This window comes from Cyprinus carpio, chromosome A18 (genome assembly GCF_018340385.1).
Source record: "Cyprinus carpio isolate SPL01 chromosome A18, ASM1834038v1, whole genome shotgun sequence".
Classification (NCBI taxonomy): domain Eukaryota; kingdom Metazoa; phylum Chordata; class Actinopteri; order Cypriniformes; family Cyprinidae; genus Cyprinus; species Cyprinus carpio.
This window is the reverse complement of record NC_056589.1, coordinates 7,239,288-7,263,950: the sequence shown is the minus strand read 5'-3', so window position 1 is coordinate 7,263,950 and position 24,663 is coordinate 7,239,288. Positions and strand designations below refer to the sequence as shown.

General features: G+C 40.2%; 2 pseudogenes; both read right to left on the bottom strand.

The window, feature by feature from the left end:
• Positions 1-156: 156 nt before the first annotated feature.
• On the bottom strand, positions 157-9,781 carry LOC122148523 (annotated as a pseudogene).
• A 2,995-nt stretch (positions 9,782-12,776) lies between these two features.
• LOC122148522 lies at positions 12,777-23,504 on the bottom strand (annotated as a pseudogene).
• Between the last annotated feature and the right edge of the window lie 1,159 nt (positions 23,505-24,663).

The window sequence follows — 24,663 nt, the reverse complement described above, 5'->3', positions numbered from 1 at the left end:
TGTCCCATTTTTTGCCTCAATTTTTACTCTGAGTAAATTTTAAATGAGCTACTTTTTACTTTTGCTTGAGTAGATTTTTTAGACTGGTAGTTTTACTTGTACTTAAGTAAAATGTCATTAATGTAATGGTAAACTGTTTACTTGAGTAGAATATTTTTGTACTCTTTCCACCTCTGGAAAAAACTTGTCTGGTTTAGGGATGTCCTCTGACTCTGTGTTGAGCAAATAGGATTACTAGTTGTTGGCAGAGATAAAGGAATTAAATCTGGGCCTTGTTTTGCAGTTTGTTAGTATCCTTCATGACTATTTACTCATATAGTAATGAAAATATTGACTATAAAAAAAATTTTTAGTGTCTATTTTCATCTTCATCTATGTTTGCCCTAACTAAATCTTCCATCTCTGCAATGAAAGTAGTTTCCTTCATTTCAGCTTCTTTGTTTATTGGTGAGAGGAAGCTCTGGATCAGGACTACACAGGTGATGCCAACGCTGTCAAGACACACAAACGACGGGAAAACAACAGTGGAGGTGGAAAGTGGACTAGACATATTCTCTTGGTTAGTTGTATAGATTAGCATTTACTGTTTTCTTGCCTTGTTGTTATCTTATAAAATGCCAGGGATAAACAGTTTTTCTCCTGACCCTGTTTCAGACTCCCTTTCCCAGCAAACAGTTGACCCCCGCGCCCCATTCCAGGCACCAGTAAAATGGAAGACAGGGCCAGTAACCAGCCTAGTGCAACGCCAGTTCTGGGTACACATACCAGCGGTTAAAAGTGAGGGGTGTTGTACTCTACCATAGAACAGACAAAAGACAACACTGTGGAATGGACAGAAGAGAAAGAGAAACAGTAAAAAAGGATGCAAAGAAAAAAAGGATGTCAAGAAACTGAGGTTCAACACTATGATTTAAGAAATGGCTCAGATATTTACAAATATTATAAATTACAGGACAAAACAGGCCCAATCAGAATGCGGTGTGTGACACTCACCACAGATACGAGAGGAGTCAGGTATTTCCAGCACAGCATGAATATGTAGTTGGGCCGTGACTTTTGTCATGTCTTCAATGATGTCAAAGATTCTCTCAGCCCCTGTGGTGTGTAGAAAGAACTTAGCTTCACTGGCTTTCCAGCATATTGACAGTTTTATTCTGTTGGCTTTATCATGTTTATGGTTTTTAGCTTGTGTGCAACTCACCAAAAATCCAACCCATGGCCAGAGTCTCAAACACAGACAGGAACAGTACACAGGCTCCATTACAGGCAAGTAGTCACACAACCTGGGAATACATACATCCCCCCCTGCAAGTCCACAATACAACATTCCAACCAGGGCCAGATTAATGTATTTTGTTGTAATAATAATATAAAACACAAATTTACAGCTCTTCCATGTAAATTTTAGAAGTTTAAATTGGCTATTTTTTTATCTTAAATTTAAGCTTGATAAAAAATGTTTTTGGAACATTGGCCCTTTAACATTAGGCTTTATAGGTTCAGTTTATTTTTTTTGTTTGTTAATTAATTGTTGTTACTGTTTTTCATTTTAACATTAAGCTTTTATACTGTAGGCTCAGTTCATTTTTTAAGTGTGATAAACTCATTTTAGATATATAGATACTTTATTAATCCTAGAGGGAAAATTCAAATATTTTTCCTTTTAACTCTCCTCCACACTAAACACAGTTCCCCATCAGGAACTCAAGCTTTCGTCGTCGAAACGCTATGGGAACGCCTTCAGCGTGACGATGCTCTGAAATCATATGTATAAATCAGACTCAATGGATTGGGCAAGGCCTCACAGGTGGGTGACATAGAGACCAGGAAGCTATAAAAGTATGGGTGGTGGAACCCAGTGTCCCGCTTTCTGTCATTCAGCAAGTGCTCTGTGTGTGTGTCAGTAGCTATTTGTTGTGAGTCTTATTTAGTGTTGTTTTGTCCACTTAGTGTTGTTTTGTCCACGCTCAGTATGGCAAAGCTTCAGCAAAAAATAAGTATTTGGCGAGGAAGGCTCTCTCTTGAGGAGAGAGCGTTCACAAGCATTCCTCATGGTGCTGGCCCTACTTTCGCCAAAGGCGGAGCGGTGCCTGCGCCTGTGCCTGTGCCTGTGGTCGTCGCATATGGATCCGGTGGGAGAATGGAGACGGGCGAGTCCCTATTTTCTTTTTCACCCACCAGATTCAGCGGGGGGCTGACTGTGCTTTTCCTGCTGCAAAACGCTCTGCTCTCAATGGGCACGCTCTGAGGAGTGTGTCCGTGCCTGTGATCTTACGGTTCCGGTCCCGCTGCTGCTGAGGCATGGCCGCGACTGAGATCGCGGGGATCACACATGATCTGGCGGACGGGTTGGAGACGGGCTCTCCCTATCTCCACCCGCATTCCCTAGATCTACCACTCTCTCTTGAGGTTCGGAAGCCCCCCCCCCCCCGCGCTGGCGGTTTCTTTCCTCCTCTGAATGAAAGCTTGCGGCTGCAGCTATCTTTCTCCAAGGAGATTGATATTGTTTGTGTAACAGAGTATCCTCGCACACTGCAGAGGCAACGTGTGCACTTACAATTTTTTGTTTTTTTATATGAATCATCACACCAGACTGTGTTTACTCGTTTCTGTTGGTTGTCTTGAATTTAATTCTGAGGAATTAAATGAAGAATTTAATCTGACTATGAGAAGTTAGATATACAGGGGCTCTTGGAATAAAAATGTTCTTGAGTAAGAGCATGTTGGTGTATCTGCGGATCGTCATTCTTGCTGGAATAGTCTTTTGTCTAGACGTCCTGATGCCTATGGCTTAGTACTTCTGAGGGCCGGCCCCCTCTGGGAAGAGTGGTGTAACACCGCATTACACGGTGCCTGTCTCTCCTCAGTGCCCTCAGGAGATCAGTCTGCCAACACCCTGCCATCATGGTGCTTCAGGGTGCAGCGGTCTCCAGTGAGCACTTTCTCAGTCAGTTACTGCCCAGAAAACATAGCGGTGCTAAGAAGGCTCGCTACCTGTCTTTAGAAGGTTTCTAGAGCAGCTAGTTTGGCCGTCTCCTGCCAGTTCGCCGCTTCAGGGCACCGACCTAAGCCGCTCTAAGTGCAACCAGAGGCCATTCTCAAGAGACTGATTTCCCTTAGTAGGCCCCTGCCAAGCATGCCTCATTGGTTCCTGCCCCAAGCAGGCTCTAGTTCTATCAGTCTAGTCTTCATAGGAGATGACGTGGGTCTGAGGACTGTCGTTTTTCAATAGGAGACTCCAGTTATGAGAGTCCTGATGCCATGTCTCAAGGACTTCAGAAGGCAGGCCCTTCTGGGGAAGAGCAGTGTATCACCACATTACACGGTGCCCGTCTCTCCTCAGTGCCTGTTTTTGGCAACTACTGCCAAATGTATCTCGGTGAGTCCTGCACCCACTGTAGAGAGAGGCTTCAGAATCCAGAATGGTTCTCTTCTGCCTCAGTTCAATGGGGTGATTCCCATTCTGGTGGGCCCCGAGCCAGGTTCTGGGAATGGAACAAGAAGTAAACACTCTCTTGAGTGTCCAGGTTCTCTACAGCCGGCCACTTCATCATTCCACAGAAGGGATAGAGGGTTGTGCTGCGCGGTCAGGCCTTCCTCTCGCTACAGAGAGTTTCTGAGGGCTCTGCTGCTCACCAGGCTCCGTCCGCTAGGACAGTCCTGTGAGTTTTCAGGCTAGTAAAAGGCCTCCTCTCGTTTTAGAGTTGTTATGCTGAGGCCTCCACTCCTAGATCTCGGCCCATCTCAAATCCTTCCCCATCACAGGAAGTTCCTGAAGCTTGGCTTTCGGGGGCCAAAATGTCTACCAATATCAGGTTTTTTTTCCCTTCGGCCCTTGCATCTCCTCACTCTGCACTTTCACAAAGAGTGTGAATGCTTTTCTGGCTCCTCTGTGACTTCAGGGCAATCCACATTACTCAACCACATCGAAAATCATTCCATCGATTCTTTAGATTTTTCAGAATGCATTCCAGTTTTATCTCCTCATGAAGAAGAGTGCAAAAGATAGCTAGTGCGTTATGCTGAGCCTTGGTAATTCCCCTCAGCATAGAATGCTTTTTATGACGTTATTACGATTAACGTAAACACAGCTCACTGTGAACACCTGTGTAAGTAATTTCGCTTCAACCTTTTCAAATTTTATGAATTGACTTTTATTTTAAAGGTTTCAAGTTGCTTGTAAGGATTTGGAAACAAGCAGAGTATGGCTGTTTTTCTAAAGCATGCAGTGCCATCTGCTGTTCGAAACTAAGCTCAGAATATATTCAAGAAAAAATTGCGATGCATTCAGAAAATCTCTGAATCGATTGCTGAATAATTTCTCTATTTGCGATGCATCGATTTATTTCCCAGACCTATCGTAGTGATGATTTGGTTGATATTAGCTCAATCTGAGCAGATGGTGGTCTTTTGGCATCAAGATGTCGTGTCTCGCTTACATGAAAGAGGGGTTAAGACTTAATTCCAAGAAAAGTGTGCTTTCTCCAGAACAGAAAACCCCTTATCTGGGCATGGGTATGGGATTCGACCACACAATGCATGGCAAGTCTGTCCTCCTACTTGGATCGAGTCGGTCCTCTCCGCAGTTGCGAGAGAGAGAAGAGAAGGCCAGTCACTCACTGTCAAGCAGTTTCAGAAACTGCCTGGGTCTGATGGCAGCTGCATCCAACATGATAACCTTTTGGGCCTGCTGTTAGACCCCTACAGTGGTGGCTCAAGACCAAGGGGGTTTCTCCTCAAGGGGAATCCTGCTTCACAATCCAAAGCTCAAGGTCACGCGGCGCTGCCTTTCCTGCCTTAAACATGTGGAGGAAACCTTGGATCTTGTCTCAGGGCCCGTGCGCTGAGAGCTCCTTGTCACCGTGTAACACAGATGGTTGGGGAGAGGTTAAGAGTGGCCGCTCAAGTTTTTCTGTGGAGTGGCCCCCATCTCACATGGCACATCAACTGCCTGGAGATGGCTGGCCGTGTTTTCTAGCATTGAAACACTCCCTCCCGGACCTAAGAGATTGCCATTTGTGTGTGGTGTGCAACCTGTGTTGTTGCGCAACACAGAGATGGTTCTCTTAGTATCAACCACCAGGGAGGTCTGCGTTTGAGCCCCCTTTACAGGCCTGGCACACCAGATACTTGTGTTTGGTTCCCAGGGCAAACTCCTCTTTGAGAGCAGTTCGCTCAGTCCCTGGGCATATCAATATCGTGCGGGAGCAGACATCCTGTTAAGGCAGGGGCCGAAGGCCCCGGGGAATGATGGATCGCGTTCACTCTGGAGGTGGTGAAGCAGCTATTATGGAGAATTTTTGGCCAGGTTCAGGTGGACATGTGGTGCAACTCGAGAGACATTGCACTGTCCCCTCTCTGACTCATCCAGCTCAACTGGGGCTGGATGCCATGGTACAGATTTTGCCGAGGCTTCGTCTGTACGCTTTTCCCCCAAAGGGTTCTGCTCCCAGGAGTTCTCCTGGGACGAGAGAGTGCCGCTGGGACGGGGTCCATCTACTACTATTGGCCCCATTCTGGCCGGGGCCGAGTATGGTTTTTCTCAGACCCTGATTTCCCTCTTTGACTACTCTCCATGGGAGATTCCTGTCAGGAGGGATCTCCTTTCACAGGCAGATGGTACAATCTTCTTTCCACCCCCCACCCGGAGCTGTGGAAGCTGTGAGTGTGGCCTCTGAGGAGGCACAACTCGTAGCTTCCAGTCTCTTAACTGAGGCTGTTGAGACCATCCTCCAGTCCAGAGCTCCCTCCCACAAGCAAACTGTAGACATAGAAGTGGAAGCATTTTCACTTCTTGGTGCGGAGACCACCAGCTCAGACCCAGTTGACTGCCCAGTTAGTACAGTGCTGGAGTTTTTCTGAGGGCCCTTTCTCCACATGATTGACCCACTCCACCCCGAAGGTCTGGTGGTGGCCATTTCGGCCTACGACACACGGACACCCCTCTCAGTGGCCAGTCAGTGGGCAGACACCCCCTGGTTACACGTTTCCTCCGTGTTGTGCTGAGGTTGATGCCTTAGGCCAGAGAAGCTTATGCTAAGTTTGTAGATCAGGATGCTATTCCATAGCCTCGAGTCCTCAGATCTCCCCTCACCTCTGGGGTCAAGGCGCACTCAACTAGAAGTGTGGCGGCCTCCAAGGCCTTTCTGGCAGGTGTGTCTATGCAGGACATCTGCAACGCTGCAGATTTGTCCACACCCCTCACGTTTATCAGGTTCTATGGCCTAGATATGCAAGCCACTCTGGGCTCTTCTGTTCTCTCACCCTAGCTGTGCTCTACCACACTGGGCAGGGATTTGTAAGTCTGGCGGTGGTGGGCATACTCGTTCCCATAGCGTTTGGATGCAGCTAGAGTTCCTGAAGGTGAATGTCTCCAGGTTACGCATGTAACCATTGTTCCCCAGTACGGAACGAGACGCTGCATCTCAGTGCCATACTTCCGGCATCCCTGCGAGTGCTTGCTTCATTACTAGAAGCTGACACCGATTCCACCGCACGTGCATTTATAGCTTCCTGGTCTCTACGTCACCCGCCTGTGACATCTAGCCCATCCATTGCTCTGATTACACATATTACACATATTCGACACAGCGTCTTGTTCCCTCAGGGAACCATGGTTTACATGCGTAAACTGGAGACGTTTCTTCTGACCTCTGTAACCATAATGAATTGGCCCAAGAAGCAAATGAGACAGAAGAGCAGTATGAAGATTTCTCGCCGTCCTTCTCTGCGCAGAATCATGGGGCACAGGTCCATCACTGACGTGTGACGGCTTCCATTGATACAAACTTCAAAGGGAAAGTGATAGTTATGGAACAACATGATGGTGAGTAAATGATAACAGAATTTTCATTGTTGGGTGAACTATCCCTTCAACACACTGAATGCTGTTTTTTTCAACTAACACCAAAAAATCCCAGATGAATTTGGAGCTGCTGTTGTAATTATAGTGCACAAGCATGAAAATACTCTAAATAAAATGTTTGCAGTTCATGAACCCTGCTATTTTTCTCTGTTCTAATCTTTTTGTTCAGTGATATACACATTTAATTTTATAACAAAACTATAAATAGTCAGTGTAAATATAATTTTAGTTATACATATAAATGTTAAATCTAAATTTTAAACTAGCATTCAGAAAACTAAAATTTTGATTAATTTTATATTGTTTAAAAGCAAAATTTTGTAGTGATTTGCATTTCAAGTTGTTACCACTTATTAGTCAGTTTTAGCTCACCTGTGTATCTAGCCCCAAACAAAATAATCATGATGAAGAAACAAACAGCCCCACAACTGAGGAAGAGGCATCATAGCTACTGCCTGTGGATAAGCTATGAATGCTAGTCCTGGGCCCTGTCAGAGACAGTTCGAGATCGGATTTTGAGTAGTACGTATTTTTAGTCATTACTTGATACAGTCTCTGTTTGCAGTAATTCATTATGCTTTCAGTACACTTTTAATTAATACATCCAGTGTTTTCATGAAATGTTGCATTACCTGAGTTCTGCCACCTCTGCAATGGGGATGCCCTGCTCTTGGGCCATGAAGCCCAAGACTGAGAACACAGCAAAGCCAGCCACCAAACTTGTGCAACTGTTCAGAACGCAAAGCCACAAGCTGTCCCTGATAGACATACAGTAGTTTATAAAAACACACACAAACAACATCATTCATTTTCTAGCATTTGCTGGTTGAAAAAACACTTGCAGTATACGTTTCAAGAATTTCATTTAGCTAATACAACATAACAAATAGTTAATTTGTTAAATTTGTTTACCCATTTATATTCTTATTCTTTGTAATTTTATTGTATGCATCAATACTAACCTGTAGCAGTTGTTGTTGTATTTATTGTAGCTTGCTAAAACAGTGAGAGTGCCAACAGACACACTATAGGAAAATAAGATCTGAGCCCCGGCCTCCAACCAAACCTACACACACAGCAATTTCAATATAATAATAGTATAAATGTGTTGGTAGTTACAGAAAAGAAAAAAACATACTTTTTAAATGTTAAAATGTAGTGATACGTTAAAAAATGTTAAATATAATGTGATCTAGTCATTAGTTTTTAGGCTATATGTGGTTATAAGGTCACATTGTGGTAGAGGGCAGATGGTGGGGTTACCTGTGGGTCACAAAGAAGACGGGCTGGTTCTCAGGTACAGGTAAAACACAATCCCCTGTAGAGCTGCCAGGAAGAGTCAACCCACGAATCAGCAACACAAGCAGCATCACATAAGGAAATGTAGCTGTGAAATACACCACCTACAGGCACAACTGCAATATTAAATTATTGCCAAAAATAGTTTTTTTTTAATTTTTTTTTTTTTTATCGTCCTTCTGCCACATAGTTGAAAGCAATGTGACAAAACACTAATTTCTTACCAATAAATGGAACTAATTGATTTCTTTCAGAATGTAGTACAACATACAAATAAAGTGACATTTTGCACACCTTGCCCCGTAGATTTGACTCCTTTCCAGATGCAGAAATAACAAATGACCCACATTGCATAAGACACAGAGAATCTCCCAGTTGATCTTCCCGATCTCCTCATACCTCCAGAGAGGGACAGCACTCTGCGTCTGTAATAAGAGAGTCAGAAACAATATATGCTTTTGTTTTTTTGTAGCACTTTATTTTGATAGTCCACTTTAGACCATTCTACTAACTATAAGTAACTTTTCACGTAACTACGTGCCAACCTTTCACGTCATTAGAGTATTAGTAAACTGTCTGCTAAATATCTGCTAACACTTTATTTTGATGGTCCTCCAACAGACATTGTTCACAATGTTATTGCAAAACTCAGTATCACTTTAATTATTTACTCCCAGAACTCAGTAGCTGCAGGTGTTGAATTAATCAGCGTTGTTCGGGGTTGAGGGTCAAATTCTTTGCAGCAAGATTTACACACACATCATCTAAGAAAAAGAAAAAGTGGAAATAAAGATTTGATATTCAGAGATGGCAGCAGATGGGTTTAACATTGTTTTATTGATTATTTTAGATCATAACCTGTTTTTCCAGGATTGTCACAGCTGGCCCCATGTCCAGTTTGGGAGCTAAAAGAGAATGATGAGGTAGAAAAGCGCCCAGGCCAGAATGAACGATGTAATACATGCAACGTAGAGAAGAATCAGTTTAGTCCATGCATCAGCCACTACCTGACAAAAGGAAACAGATACAATGAACTAGAAGAGTTTAAAGAATTAAAGGCAGGATTTGCACCAGATTTGAAATGAATGCCCTGGTTTCTTTTACACTACATGCACTTTGAGTTTTGTGTCTTTCTTCTGATTATTTATTAAACCAGATGGTTTCTTCTTTCACAAGTCTTGTTTTTCTACTGAAACATATATTCATATCTTTATTTAAACAAGAGAAAAGGGAACAGGAAATGCTGATATAAAGATAAACTGCCACTTCGGCATATGATAATACACTGCATGGTGTTTCAAACGCAAAAAGATTAATGGATGTGTAATTAAACATTTTTAAAAGATATCTTATAATATGATGTTTTTATGACTCTCACCCTCAGCTAATGGACAGAGTCCGATGGCCAACATGTCAAATGCCCCCTTCCTGTGTGTACTGTCCCCATAGCTGTCCTCAAGCAGAACAGAGGCCACCCCACAGGTAACCACAAACACCAGGTCAGGGTATCATGAACGCTCCCTGAGAACACACCAATGCAAAAACACATTATTAAACTATCACTCTGACATAATGTTAAGGTTAAGTTGTATTGTACTGGTTTCATACCTCCTCCATACTTGGACAGAGGTAAAGGAAACCTCCAACGTTACCAGGCAAGGGTCCATCACATTCCCTGCCACGCCAGAATAAAACTCTGCTTTATCTGCCCCGTGCCCTCGCTCCTCTATTTTGTACCTTCTATGCTGTCGCATCTGTTTCAGTTTTCACACGTTCCATTGATATCTAGGCTGCACTAATTCTGGCAGTGGTGGTTGATGTAACTGCATTCTGGCTAATAGTTTCTGGTTTAACAATAGTTTTACACACAAATGTTTCCAAGCTGTTCATTGACAGATCACTCCCCAGCTAACCTGAAAACCACAGTTACATTTCATTTAAGAAACTCAAAGACCAGGTAGGCAAAAATCCGCAAATAAAGCGACTGGTTTTTAAAAACAAGCCTCCAGTCACAGGAAGACATTCAATGCACCCCGGCATATAGTGCTTCCAATTGATATTAAACCAAGAAAAACATTGTAGCTGTTTTGTTGGCACTGTTTTTGTGTAGCGATCACTCATACAACTTGTATATAATGGACATTTTTTTTTGGTTGGTTTTAGTTTCATAGCCCGGGAACTTCTTATAGGTCCTTGTCCACTATAATTTGTCCTAAAATTCTGTATACTAACCATGTTTTAAAAAACGATTAAACAAGCAAAATAGAAATAAATAAATAAATAAATACATTTCCCTTAGTTTCTGTGGTGAAGGTAGGAGATGGATCTTGTGCTTTTCCTCCTTTCAAATCCACTTTGAAACTCTATCATAATCGTCATCTATTTCTGCCTTGTAATTTAAAGAAGTCACTGCCACAGTGCAGGCTACTATTTTGAACAAAGTAAGTTTGCTACGTGTTTTACACATAGCCTGTTCCTAAGAGAGACACACCAACCAGTACTTATTTTAATATCTCTCATCTAAACCATTAAAGCTGTTCATGTAAAAATGGCTTCCTCATTTTCCAGTTACGAAAACTTTTTGAGTCTCAAAACCATCAGGAAATGCTATTTTTCTGTGGAAACGACACAAAAATCCTTGTCGAGCCACAAAATTACCCCAAAGGTTGCCCCATCTAGTCACAACACAGTTGTCTGAACAAAGAATTTCATATTGTTGAAAGTTTAGGCTTTGTGAGTTACCAGCATGCATTGCGCGTGAATAAATTATGCAGTTACTGTTATAGCATTTATTGTTTTGCGGTTGATCCTTAATTTCAACTTTTTATTATTGTTTTATCATTATTGTTAGTTATTTGTTGTACTGTGATGTAAAGAGCTCATATTTTTAACATGTGTTGGTTGTCACCGTTCTTGAGGTTTGTGTGTCTGGTATTGAGTCCTAGAGTATGTTGAACTGATTATGTCTAATTTCTGGATATAATAGTCTTGTAAGTTGTATTACAAACAAAACCAATGCTTATTGGATTGTCATAGCCTTTCACCTTTGTCATTTGAAAACAAACATACATTTTTTTAATGTGGTGACTTTTCAAACGTTATTTTTTGTTTTGTTTCCAGAAAACTGAAAAAATGACACTCAACAACAGTAATTGCTGCTCATTTGCTGTGATCTAATTTTTTCTATTAGCAAACATTTGCAATCTGAACTCAAAATAGTAAGCTACAAACCCTGAAAGTTCCAGTAACTTGAATTAAAAACATAGTTGTCATAACTTGAAAAACTTAGCTGACGAACTTAATAATTGCACAGTAGTCTTCAAAACTTAAAGTACAGTTGATATCTTCAACTCAAAAATTCTGTGCAGTCGGTTGCCTTGAAAATTTGAGTTGAACTAACTTTTTCTTTTTTACAGTGTTGGAGTCTCTATTAACGATCTGATGAATTGAGAGCTGGAATGACATATAAGGACTCAAATCAATCATCAAATGATCATCAAATAATTGAACAATCTGTTAATTTACAGGACTGTTTGGATGAATAAATTCACTAGAATAAGTCTGAATTTCAGTATGATTACTGGATTACTGTAGGCTTTCCTCTCTCAAGTGTAGCTTTGGAAAGCCTACAGTAATCCAGTAATCATACTGAAATTCAGACTTATTCTAGTGAATTTATTCATCCAAACAGTCCTGTAAATTAACAGATTGTTAAATTATTCAACATTGTTTTATCAGCTACCCTTAAAGCTACTTATATAAGTGTTTGGAGTGGTGTAGTCATAGTGGTGTGCATGTTGGATGTTATGGACACTCTTAAACCATGGTATCAATCATCCTGGCACTTTGGTCTTGCCCCTGGCCTGCTTACTAATAATTACAAAAAAAGTTGTCAATGGTTTATATCTCAGTGTTTTTATATGCAAAATAATAAGAGTTCTTCGTTCATTTTGAGTCATCAAGAAAGATGTAGTAATCTAATCATTTGTGGTTCAGTGAGCCAGATTAATTCAGTATCTGGCTAAACTGATTTAATATGTGAACAGTGAATCATTTTGGCGCTAACCTTTGGTTACTCCCTGTTCCAAAAACACTGTCTAGAATTAGTTTAGTCAATCCAGATAATCCAGTTAAGGTTATCAGTTCACTTTGAGCAAATTTATTTACTGGGCAAGTCGTATAACCTGATTTCTGGTGTACCTTGCAATTTCTTAACTATAAATGTTGTGTTGACATTGTCAAGTGTGATTGTAACCATTCTTTTTCCCCCTCTGGGCCATGACACATTATGTTTTACTAATGTCAAAGGGGTAAGAACATGCTAGACATGTAAAAACAGAGAAGTTTTATGGCAGCTAAAATAAAAAGTGGATTGCACACAGCACTCTGTTTGACATGTTAATAATTGTGACAACTTGAAATCATTATATTAAATTTACTTGTAAGTTTTTGTTTGTACAAAAATTCTGACATAATAATACAAATATCCTGTGAAGGCCTAAACATTCACAGAATATACATTCCCTGAGCAACATTTCTTGTTTTTCTGTGTACTAGTATTTAAAGGGATAGTTCATCCAAAAAGTAAATTTTGTCATTAATTACCATTCTGTCATTCCATACCCTTAAGACCTTTGTTCATCTTCGGAACACAAATTAAGATATTTTTGATAAAATCTGAGAGCTTTCTGATCCTGCATAGACAGCAACGCAACTACCACGTTCAAGCCCTGAAAAGTAGTAAGGACATTGTTAAAATAGTCCATGTGACATCAATGGGCAAACCATAAGCCCAAAGTATACTTAACTTTTTACATGTACGCAAGGAACAGTGTACAGTGCGTGGGACACAAATTCCGTTATCAGAATAGTATGCGCGTAATGTATGCACACCACACGATTTTTGTAACTGCATATACTTTGTACGCGGAGGTCGCACATGCACATTGAAGTTATTTTGCAGTAATCAGTTATTCCACAGCGTGTCAACACTGTCCTGGGCCATTGTTTAACAGTAGAAAATGAAACTAAAGTGATGGAACAACAACAACAACAAAATAGCGGAGATTGCAACAACAACAGACGCTCACACTGACAAGCACTTGTGAACGAGAGTGTATGAGACAGCTCAGCTTTGGTTTAAAAGAGTTCAAAAATATTTGTTATCAGTGATCACTTATAGGAATATAGAATATAGAATATAGAATATAGAGCAGACATTGGACATGGATGAAACTTTCAAGAACGCATGTTTTGACTGCCCGCGTTCGCGTACAACATCAAATGGAGTATACTTTGAAAGGCTACGGATTCAACTGTACTCATACGCTAGCGTATACATACAAAAACGAAGTATACTTAGGGCTTTAATTTTATAAAGCTACGAGAATACTTTTTGCAAAGAAAACAAAAATAGCCACCCAAAAGTTCTCGAATTTCATTCAAAATATTTTAATTTGTGTTCCAAAGAAGAACAAAGGTCATACGGATTTGGAACAACGTGAGGGTGAGTAATTAATGACAGAATTTTTATTTTAGTATAAACTATCCCTTTAAGCATGCTAGGTACTAAAGACTAGTAATATGTTTCCACACAGAGATGCAAAATAAGAGTAACTCAACAAATTTCATTTGTGGTCATAGATGAAGGTCAATGTTAAGTGGCCCCACAACATGAGAACTAGCCATGAAGTAGATTCCCCACTGTGCGCCTTGTTCTTTCTCGTAAATGCCCTCTTTCCTGACTGGCTTGAGATGAGGTTCTTATTTCCGCCTCTATCCCACAGCACTATCTTGCATGAGGGGCACAGCAGCCTGAGGAATAACGATCATTACGTGGTTTCCCCCTTAGACCATTCACTGATGTTCACTGGATGATCTCTCTTCAATAACTGGACTCCGGGTCCAGCCTTGTTCAGATTCTGTTCCAAAGCGCGGTTCTGAGGTGTCCATTTCCAGGCTGTGGTAATGGAAGATGGACTCCTCCTGTCTCGTCTTTTCATGAAGCTGTGGGAAATGTTCTTCACTTCTCTGCATAGACACTTCGGACAAAAAATAAGAGTGCCTTCTCCTTGTGCCAGCTGTATGGATGCAGGTCCAGAGTGACCTCACCTTTTTTGCTACAAATGAAATCTTTCCAACTGCTCTGAGAAGCACAGAGAGGGGCAGGAGGGGCTCCACGTGCAGGGGAAGAACATGCCGGAGCCGTTTATCAAGGCTCCTGGAATTCGTTAGCATGACCACATTTAAAACATTAAAAATTTCTTATTCACATATGAGACAGTAAAGCTTATAAATAATTAAAAACCACCGACACCGTTCTGGTGTGGGCTACCCCAGACACACACACACACACACACACACACACACACACACACACACACACACACACACACACACACTGTTTCCATGTTTTACGGGTTCATTCCATAGAGTGCAATGTTTTTTTTTTTTTTACTTATGTACTAACTTCTGCTTTTCTATTGTCTCTACACCTAAACCTACTCCCTCTCACAGGACACTTTCTGCATTTTTAGATTTTCAAAAACTTGATTGCTGTTGATTTATGAGCTTGTTTTCCTCATGAGGGACCTAAAAAATGTCCCCTAATAAGGTCAAAATTTAATGAGTATTACTATCCTTGTGGGGAACATTTGATCTCCATAACATGATAAATACCCAGGCACACTCACACACACACATAAAGATGTGTTCTTACCTCTAGCATCACTGCCAGATGTACTACAGCATAATTTGAGTCTAGTAGAAGTCTTCTGCATGAACAATCAGAGTCAGGGGTGATGGCTTTGTCCCTGCCTGGGCAGTATGAGGAGTTCTTAGTTCAACCTCCCTCTTCCACAGAGCCCCCTTGCACTGATAAACAACCTAAAAATGGAATAATAACAGTGACATAGTATCTAACCCTTCTGGCTGTATCAATCTTTAACTGATAAACGTTCAGTCATTAAGGCAGACCTGTTTTATATACAATTAGTAGGACTAAATGCTGGTGTATTTGTATAATTTAGCTCTCCTTTTTACCGTTCTCACCTTTGTTGGTCTGGGTGGGAGAGATAACCCTGAGTCATCTTTTGCTGAAAATTTGAAGTGGCCAGGCTGGGACCATGATTAAAAAGTCTCAAATAGCACAGTCGAAGCTGTACTGACCTGGGAGAAGCTGTGGCACTGAATGCACCTAGGGATGAAGGGCACTTTTCATTTTGCTGTTTTACAATTTGCCACCGCGGATATTTTTTGAATTTATTCCATTCATACCTGTATCTGTACATGTGTCGGTTGAGATCATCTCGGTGGAAGCTCTTTCGAGCAAAGTTTCCCCTTCTGTCCATTCCAGAGAGACGCATACTGAATGGCATCACTGGGAACTGAGTCCATGTACCCCACTATGGCTCCTCTTCAGACCAATGAGAAGATGTGGAGCTTTAGCAATACCTCTCTGCAGGCTCTCCCATTAGTAACTAACAGGAGTCCACGTGACTGAATAGAGGCCTCTTCCATTGGGTGACATGCCTGTCACTGCAACGACTAAAAAACACTGGGACTCCTAACACGAAGAAATGTGGTGGTAAGAACTCACATAATCATTTGGCTTGTATAGACAGTGAAAAACTACAAAGTTAATTTAGCATTACACAAAATGGTTCAGAGAACAATGAGAAAAGACCTGCTATAGGGCTGCCCTCCAGTTTCCTCAGTCCTGGATGTGTCTCATTGGCTTCTCTTTGCCAAAAATAGTACTAGGAAGTCCAAGTTGCTATCACCTAGAGGTTTAAACACGTGACTGTAGCATAGTTTTTATTACTAGCTGAATGCTATTAAGACTGGGTGCTTTACAAGCATCTTTACCTAGTACAATTGTGAATGTCATTGGTCCAATGGTTTTGGACTGTAAGCTGCCATATACCTACCATATCTCTAGTGGAGGCAACAGGCTTGTTATTCTATTTAGACCCTTAGACGACTCTAGCACTGCCAGAGGAGTTGTCAGTACCAGGAAGAGAGATTGTTGTTGAATCACCTGAGAAATAAAGATAGAATCACGTACAAAAATTAGGAAATCTACAATGTACAGTAGAGTGATTCACCCTGGGGAGACTGTAACTTTTTTTTTTTTTTTTAATTTGCGTTAGAGAAGGACTACCGGCGCTTGTGTTGGAGTTACAAAGATCATGGCACCACCATTACATATACTAAAGATGTGGGCAGTTTTGTATGGTTATTAAGGTTGTGACACACTAAGCGGACATCAAAGAACTAGTGGGTGAGGAAAGCAGGACTGTGTTGTGCTTAGGTACTGTCACGTGGATGGATTGTGGCGCTTAAAGAAAGTTCTATGTGTTAAGTGCATGGGTACCTGAGGGACTGGCAAGCTCATTAATGTGTAAGCTGACCAGTGATGTGCAGCATCACTTTTGTCCACAGCTTTGTCCACTCTGAAGGGAGTTTGAGTGACTTTGATTCACTCTCTCTGCATGAAGCAGAGTGCCTATTGAGAAAAGGGCATGGTTATGCAGAATCCTGCATCTCCAACTCTGACAAGACTGTTTTTAAACAGTTAGCTCACTTCCAGAATAAAAAAAACTTGATAATTTACCATCCCAATGTTATCCAAGATGTTCATTGCTTTTCTATCTCTTCAGTCAAAAAGAAATGAAAGTTTTGAGGAAAAAACATTCCAGGATTTTTCTTCTATATAAGTGGACTTCAACGGGAGTCAACATGGTTGAAGGTCCAAAACTGCAGTTTCCTTTAACCTAGCTTCCTAAAGGTTTCTACTTGATCCTAGCCGAGGCATACAAGGTCTTATCTAGCTTAAACGACGTCGTCAAAAAAAATATATATATACTTTTAATCATAAATGCTTATCTTGAACTAGGTGGACATCACGCAATATATAATCATGTTGAAAGGTCACACGCGGTGGTGTATGAAGTACCGACTCCAGTGTTTACAAATCGAACATGCAAAAGAAAGCAACGCTCTTTAAAACAAATGATGTTGGGCCGATTTTGAAGTTGGAGGGAGAAAATGAGATGGACTTTTTTCACCTTACCCTACCTTTTGAAGCAGCAGTACCTGAACAAAGAAGACTAACCATGTGTGACCTTTCCAACATGATCACATATCACGTTAAGCTGTGCATGTGCATCACAGAGCTACTGCAAAATGAGCATTTGTGGTTTTAAATGTTTATACATTTTTTCTTTTATTTTAGAAAACAACCAATCGCCTACTAAATAAGACAACTTATTTTTCTAGCTGATCGTAGAGCCTCTTTGAAGCTGCTAGTTTGACCTTCAACCATTGATCTCTATTGAAGTCCATTATACAGAAAACCCTTTCTGCATGTTTTCCTCCTCAAAAGCTTAATTTCTTTATGACTGAAGAAAGAAAGATAACATCTGGTGAGTACATTATCAGTACTTTTTATTCTGGAAGTGAACTTATCCTTTAATTTAAAACAGGTCTTTTTGTTCCTCTTGTATTTCCAGTTGACTTCACTAGTTGGACGTGGTGGTGTCTTCTACATGGCTGACACATTGCGAATGTCTGTTTTTGTAGTGAAGATAGTAATCCCTCCAGACAAATGAAGAAAGAGAGTAAATACAGAGAGATAGCTACCAGGAGAGAAAGATTCTCTCTCTTTTTTCCTTTTTCTCATCCCTTTTCCTCTTCCTGTGAGGCTTAGAATCTTCAGTGAGCAAAAAAGAGTTGACACTAGCACGTACCAAGATTAGATGCATGAAAACAATGCCTCTGTACATACTATAGGCAACAGCTTTCTGAAAGTAGCATCACAGCTGAATGGAACATTATAAGTGAATGATCTAGGAATATGCTTCACATTTATAGCTCTCTGCTGCCCAGGTGAGTCAATAGAGTTTGATGTTAGCATTTTGCTGCTAAGCTACCAACACAATATCCTAATTATTGAATGTTTTAAATAGTGTGTTTTTGGTTTACCTTTGTTTGCTTCTCCAGAGTATGAGAGCCTGGACTGCACTCTGCAGATGATGGTCTTTAGGAGAAGCGTCTGTGAATACAAATATCTCTGACAGCGGAGGGCTATGGGTCAGAGCCAACTGCCCCACAGACACCATCTCACACACACACAAGACAGCACAGAAAGAGACACACTTAGAATGTACATATTGTGTGTTGGGAGATACAGTTTGACTTAAGTCAGGTGCCTAGGAAAATTTCTACCAAGCACTTTTGGCGAGTCACTCAGACAGAAGCCTGGGAGCTAAAGTCTTCTTCCTAATCAAACACACCGTAGCATGCTAATCAATGTCTTCATTAGAAATTCTAACACACTTTGGCGAAGTCACTCAGACAGAAGCCCTGGGATAAATTCCTTCCTAATCAAACACACCGGAGCATGCTAATCAATGTCTTCAGGATCAGTTAGAAAAATCACAGGTGGGTGACTTTGATTCAGGGTGGCGCTTAAACTTGCAGGGGGAAAGTGGATCTTGTGAGTCGGATTTGAATATCCGCGGTATAGATTCTAGAGGATCTGACACACGCCTGTGGAATGTTGAGTAAGGTAACGCACACGCAGCTTCTTGATGGAATGCAGGTGCTGTTATTATATTCGGAGGAGGGTTATACGCCAAATAACTGTCTGTAATAGTTACTACAAGGCCTTTCATGCTTCGAATGAGACCTAAATTCAGATTCATACTCGTTTTAGCCTGGAAGTTGAATCAAGCAGAGAATTGTGAAAAAAAGTTAAATAAGGTCAATAGATCAAATATTGAAGGATCCTGAGCATTTAAGGGATTTTTAACAAACTTTTGAAACAAGAAAGTAACTATTTAAAATAAATTATATAAAAACTCTTAAAATTTAAAAAAACAGGTATTAGGAAGTATGCTTCTGAGGACAACTGTAAGAATTATGACATTTTGTACAATATTTGGGAAGAATGACATTGGTTGACCAAGTGAAATAGAAATTTTGATTTGATTTGATACACCATATTCTATATTAGAGGAGCTGTTTTCTGCATTATGTATTGAAGAAACCACTTGCTCTTTCTCTGTAAAAGAAGAGCTTAAAATAGAATATTGGAACCGCTTGTTGTCAACCAGATGAGATTTATGAAGTCTAGGGACATTGAAAAGAGATGAAAGTGGAATCAAACAAAGAGCTGATTGCTCAAAGACAATTGTGCTTGGGGATTACCAAGATTCATTTTTGATTTATCAACGGTTCCTCTGAGTGTTCAAATTTTAGATGTGACCAGACAGCTTCTGGAACTTGACACCTTGACAAATGGGAGCCAATAGACTGGAGTCTGCTAAACAAATGGGAGAGACGCAGAGAACACGCCTGCAGAAAGATACGAAGGAGAGTAGTGGCTTTGTGGGCACATGTGCTGCATTTCCAATGATCGTACATACATACACTTCAAGCTCCCTCATGAAAGAGGGAAGTTGACCACTACTGAGGAGCCAACATGGACAAAAGACTTATTAAATGCAGGGTGAAAACTTTCCACTCGAGAGAACATCCTGCCATGTAAAATGGTGGTAGATCGATCGAAAAGTCATATTGAAGAGGGGCAGAGACAACAGAACCCAGAACTTTGAATGCCACTTCATGCTGACGATCCAGAGAAGAGCTTCCATCCCTTTGTGTGTGCATGCATGCATTTCCAATGATCCTAACACAGAGACCAATTCAAATTTTGTTAGTTATAATATTAACTTAATTGATTTTAATTATTTACTAGTCACACCAGTTCTTTTTTATTCTCTGTTGTTAAACTGAGAAACATTCGGAATCTGCTATTCAACAGTCCAAGGCCCTTCTGTATAAAGCTTAGAATGAATAGAAAAACAAGTTTCATTGACAAAAAGCTAGAGCTTGATTTCAACCGTCAGTTTTAAAATCTGGAGCCGGATTTGGCACAGGGAGAGGTATTGCATTAAACACCACTAGGGGTTAAGACAGCATACAAATAAGATTACTGACTATGCAGAGTGCTCTTGACAAAGAAATGGGAAGTAGGGCAATAAAGGTGTCTAAAGAAATTTTGATCTGTAAAGCAATAAGATTGCTGTCACTCCATTTAAATTTAAGGTAGTGTCCTAGATTCAATTAAAATAATAATTGTGAAAAATTTCCCAGTGGGGTAGATAGATAGGGAATGATTTTTTGGCCATGGATTCAAGATTGTGAGAGGAGATCTCCAAATCTTCTTTTTGAGTTAGCCTCATGAGCAAATAACCAATAAAAGGAATGATCTTCAACATGGTTTTAAGTGCCACAATGGATGGCACAATCGCATTTGAGGAAAAATGAAATTGGCTCTCTCAACTGGGTAAACAAAAATAGTTAGATTAAAATCGATGTCCGGAGGTGTTAAAACCAATGGGCTGCATCTATGAACATCAGATGACGTGCAATTAAGTATCTAAATGTATAAACACACTTCTTTAAAGCAGTGTTGATTGTTGATATCTTATCAAGATTTATATAGATAGTTAAAGGGCTTAATGGACATAATATGGACCAAGGGTCAAGATGATTTAGAGAGGTTTGAGCCCTGTTATTGCTTTCCGGAACAGTTGGAATATCACTTTCAAAAAATGTCCAGTACACAAATGCTGATTCACAGCCTGCAGCTATGAAAAGCTGCTATGGCTACAAGAACAATCCCTCCATAGGCTAGTTTGACCCTCCCATTTAACACGATGCTCAATTTAACCTATCGGAAGGTGAAGCTTATGATGTCTGCATCATTCAGGAGGATGCAGCCCCTCGAATTGGAAAACACAGTTATAGACATGGGGGGACAAAAAAAATGTTGCTCACCCCCAAGATTTTTAGTCATGTGGGGGGGGTCCCCCCCACAATATGGGGGTTTCCCTGTTGATTTTATCAATAGTAAGTCTGTTATAATTTTGTTTAACTGTGTTCAATGTTTATTGAGAATGTCAAATGTCTGTTATGGTTTAACCAGAAGGAGAAGAGAGACACATCTCTGGTTCATCCCCACCTCCCAAGACGCGGGTCACGATCCTCCATGTATTGCATGAATGGCTGAGATGGCTTGTCTGTCTCCATAACTGGCCCAAAACCCGAGATATCATCAGGAGTACTCATTGGTTAGGAAATAATTAAAAATACATCTAAATACAACTAATTTTGCTTAAAGAAAATCTTAAAGATGAAAACGGAAGTGTTATTTCAATGTAATAGGCATAAGATGTTATTCTAACCAGGGTCATGAAAAGGCACAAGAATGAAGGTCCCAGGCAGACTAGTTGGAGCCGGGCTCTTTTCACGGGCCTGTATGATGGAGAGGGGGCTCTGAGTCGAGGCAGCTGTGATCTCCTCAAACATGCTGCCAGTTGTGTCCATGACCGAAGACCAATGCTGGAGGCTGCTGGACACTGAAAGAGCCTACAGGTTTCCACAGACAACATCACTTGTGTGTTTTTTTCATTATTGGAAAATTCTGTTTCAGATAGTGAATTAGCAAATAACATCAAACTATTTAAATAAAACTGCAAACAGGAAAGTAAAAAATGCACAGACATGCCAACCTTTCTCATGCAGTCAAATATTAACAAAATGTGTCACACATGTAGATCACTGTAAGTCGTATTGATGTTAAATTAAGATTGAACTCTGACCTATGAGGAAGCTATTGGGCCCCCACCTCATTGCGGAGGTCTTGGAGCACTCTGAGGGTTGCTGTGGTTGCCAAATGGGCAGCTTCTTTCATGGAGGTAGTGATGAGGGAGGACAGCCCGCGGAGATGTGCTGTCCTTGTTGATTCCTCCCCTCAGCTCCCTGGTGACGACTACTGTCCAGAATCCCACCGTGACTGCACTTTCCTTTAAATAACAAGACAATACATGTTGCTTTTTCTTATAAAGAAACTTACTAAATCATCAGAATAAATCATAACTCAGGATTATCTTTTATTAAGTTTAGCAGGAGATATGATTCTTCAGAGATAATGACTTACAGATAAAAAGGTAAATCTCATGAGATCTATAAAAAAAACATTGTTATATTCACACCCCAAACTCAAGGTAATTTTGAAACTATTTATAATATATATATATATATATATATATATATATATATATATATATATATATATAGTATATATATATATATATATATATATAATACATATATAATAGTAAAAAATTGTAAAAGTAAATAAATTAAGATTATTTGTAAAGATATTTTGCAAAGTGGCACTATTTTAATAAGCACCCCCCCCAAACAACCATGATGCAAATTGTAAAAGTATTTTTACTTAATCTTATAAACTTAAACTTTGATCTTTAGGTTTTTTTTTAATTATGCCTCAATTATGACTTTTTAAATAAAAATGATTCCAGTAATCTTACGTAAAGATTAAAGTTAAAAGAGTACCCTATAGTAAAAAATAAATACTAAAATGTATTTGAAATAATTTTCATTCATGCTAAGTATACTTCATTTACATTATTATGTACTTAATTAAAAAGCCCAGCGAGCTTCATGAACTTTTAGTATACTAAAACTGGTATACTTAAGAAGGGTCTTCAAACATAGAAAACCTACTTTGTGCTTAATGAACTTTATTTGTGAGGATAGTCCAACTAAAACATATCTTATAGCTTGACAGTAGCTAAAACTGTTATATGGAACTATTAAGTAGGAGCGATACGTGATACGTATATGATCTTGCATTTAAGGACCGGATATTATTCAAAAAATGATTCATATAATCTCATCAATAGTGACATTAAAACATCATTTTAGGCTTAATATTAAGAAAAGTGCATTTGTGCACAAGTAGTACTCCACACGAAAGTTTCATTATGTTTTTTTATAGCAGTACGTCTTGAGGTGATATGTCGCATCGAAAAATATGGTTAAATAGATTTGAAAACTGTAATTAGTATGAAATACATGTATTTAAATAATACTTTTTTTACGTAGAAGTAATGCAGACACTGGGAATCCATGTATCTATCTTTTTTTATGTTTTCCACTGGTGGTTTTACAGGGTAAGAGACGCTGAAATAGCTCAGTCGGTCAGTAGCTGGCGGTTCTGTACTGACGAATCATTTCCTCTGAGCAGATTATCTATAGGAACTAAATCTTCGTTACGCAACTCTGACACAGGTTGGGGTTTCCTCTGAAAACAACAAAAACATTTATGGTGAAACATTGAGGGGGTTAATTGATCTTATTGCAAAATGCTTTGTGAAGGGACTTACCTGAAGCTCACAGGGAAACTGGACGGATCACTCTGGGGGTGCAGCAGCGTGGAAAGGTACACTGCTCGCCCCTGACCCATCTCCACCCAGTTACTGTGAATGTAAAAGTCCTACAAACTATATACACAGTCAGTTATTTTGTATTGCTAACAATATTCTGTTCAAAAACAATAAAAACCACAATGCTACCAAATGGTCTAATGCCACAATTACAACATGTGACAGTTCATATCATAATATTCAACAAATCGGAGTAATATTGGCAGACAACCCTGGTGCAACAAACGGGACAGCATATGATGGTTTGGGTATGGTTTTTGAGTTGGTTAAGTTGGTCCTTAGTTGGTTATAAACTAGCTCCTGCTCAGACCAAGCTCACAACCAGCTCTTTTTGTACAACCAGGTGCAAACTGCTTTCAACAACATACCTAACAAGCAGTATGGCTGTTTTTTCAATATAAGACTGGTTGTCAGAAGTAATAAGATATAATGTGATTTAGGGCCAACCTGTACACGTAGTGGAAAAGCATTGACCCCAGTTGCGATGACGTTCTTGGCCCCCTGGTTACTCTTTAGCCTGAGTCAGCTAGTTAAAGTCTGTCCCCAGAACTATCGTAGGCATCATGGGTGGCTCCTTCACTCTCTCAGAGGTCAAAGTGGTAGACTGGATCAGAGCATGTGGAGCTTAAGAAAATCCATTTCAGCATTAGCAGGCTTTTACTCACCTAACAGCATGCCAAAACCCTCGACCAAGCCCACGTGTACTGGAACAAACAAAATCAGTGAGACAAAATCTTCAACAAGATTGAAGAAACAAATCGTCAAGTCCAACACTAGGTATCAAAAACATTTTTTTAAGAGATGAAACATTCAGCAGTAAAAAAGCAGCGCAACCGGAAATATTCACTTGCATGATACCCCTACCAGCTCCTCATTATTTACATCCTGTTGATGTTACATCATTTTGCTCAGAGTTTCCATTGTGATGTTTCAGTATAGCTTGTTCTGTCATGTCGGGTGTGTGTATGAATCCCAGGACATGTTAGTAACAACGTGACCAGAAGTTGGGCAGAAAGGCTTGGCATATGGGCATACTAGTAGATGAACAGCACTCAAGACACACGTGGTGGGTCAAAATCCAGGAGCTGCATCCCTTAACACATCATTCACACTGGGTTTAAAACATCCTGAACCTGTTATAGAAAGATACATCACACCTGCAAAAGGGTTACACGTATG